General features: G+C 27.5%; 1 protein-coding gene across 1 annotated transcript in view; it reads right to left on the bottom strand.

Annotated features, from left to right (window-relative positions):
* Positions 1 to 1,955, bottom strand: part of LOC102670621 (plasminogen) — a 9,680-nt gene that overhangs the window by 3,111 nt on the left and 4,614 nt on the right. The gene's annotated exons all lie outside the window — the stretch shown is intronic.

Raw genomic sequence — 1,955 nt, 5'->3', positions numbered from 1 at the left:
TATATATATATATATATAATATTATATATTATAATATAATATTATAAATTGATATAATAATATAAATTTTATCTTTAATAATATTTTAATTTTTTAATAATATATTAATTATAATTGAAAAAAATTTATACACTTTTCCAATTTTTATTCTATGATATATATTTTAATTTTGATTAATATTTCAATCCATCGTTGATACTTTCATTGATAATATATGATCAAAACTTTGTTAGTAATCTCAAGGAGTTTTATGTATTCTAAAGTGAAAATCTATTGAATGCTAAAAGGAAACTAATTGCAAATCTATATCTAATATCATTCAAAGAAAATCTAGCCTCTTTATTCCCAATCCAAAAAAAAAACCTAACCAATTACCATTAATCTGTAATATTTTCTCATATCCGTTGAATACATGTTTTAACAACCCATTATTTCTCTCGCGTGAACCATTTGTCGTACGTCAAAAAGAAAGGTTCGTGAAAAAGTTGCTCGAGACAGAAACAGAAGAAAAAGCAAATAAAAGTTTGAAATCAAGTCTTCTGATCTGCGGATCGTTTTTTTCGAAAGCGCAAAATAAAAAAGCATGAACAATTACTCGTTCTTAAGTAAAGAGTTAATAGACCAGTTGCTGACGTTGCTGTCAACCATCTCGAGCATCGTCCAGCATTCTCCAAGGCTGTAACGATCAGCACGCGGCACTAAACTCAATTTGCCGGCTCGTAAATGGCACCGCGACGTAACCGGCGTCGTTGCTCAATGTCATCGGCGCCGGTGGTTACGATAATTCTAAGATTTGATCATATGGAGAATTTTATGAGTATCGTTAAATCTAGAAACGTATTTTGTACGTGTAATTTCATTAATTAGATGGATTGAAAAATATCAAAATATCATCTTTTTTATGAACTTATGGATTATCGTTGTAAAAATTGTACACAAATTGTCAGAATATTCAATTCAAACTGTAATTTTTTCTATGGATCTAATTGGAAATTAATTGATGTCATCGTCAGAATTGTAAATTTAATTTGTATTATTTAATTTTCAACGATTACTCCCAAAATGGTACTTTCTTATAAATGGGCATTTATTGAAAATTTCGTTAATAATTTTTAATGAATTTTAAAAAATGGTAACTTCTTTGTGGGCCTAATAAAAAATTGATAGATATCTTCATTAAAAATTCTGTAAATTCAATTTGTATTATTAATTTTCAACGACCATTCCCAAAAATGGTACTTTATAATGCATATAAGTAGTTTTATTGAAAAATATATTAATAATTTTCGATGAATATTCTATGGATTTAAATGAAAAATTATTGAATTGGATTAATTATCATCAGAAATTTTATTCATATGATTAACTCTCAGTGATCATTCTCAAAATGGAAATTTTTTCCATTAATATAGATAAAAATTAATGCTATGATAAAAATACTTTTTGTAATACTAATTATGGATCTTAATTTTTTTCGATTTTAGAATACTTTTAAAATTAATCAATAAATATAATAATTTCAATGAAAATGGGGCACACGGATCACACCCTTCTTCAATTCAACCCATTATCCTAGACAATAGTTGGAGCAAGGCAACGACAAAGTTACTTCATCGAGGTCGTCTTAAGAAATTCAATATTAGATTAGTCGATCATGGTTAATATCCTACAGGGTGGGTACACTCAGCGTGGGCCTAATTATCCCCTTTACTATTTGAAGGTAAAAACCATATTAATATAATGAGACAATAGACGAGTGATGTCATGGGATGTATGAAACGCGAAGGTAATCTACTTTTTGCGAACTAGTTTCTGTAGACCTTTGGTTTCCTTAACTCGTCACGATATCTTTTGTAACTTAATTGTCTCGAGTTTTTTTCCTTTGACCTAGATTATTAGCATAATTAATAATATTTTTAATATAAATTCACATGTTTGTTTTATAAAGAAAAAAT

Source organism: Apis dorsata, unplaced genomic scaffold (assembly GCF_000469605.1).
Source record: "Apis dorsata unplaced genomic scaffold, Apis dorsata 1.3 scaffold_189, whole genome shotgun sequence".
Classification (NCBI taxonomy): domain Eukaryota; kingdom Metazoa; phylum Arthropoda; class Insecta; order Hymenoptera; family Apidae; genus Apis; species Apis dorsata.
The sequence above is the reverse complement of the archived record's forward strand: the minus strand, read 5'-3'. Positions and strand labels throughout refer to the sequence as shown.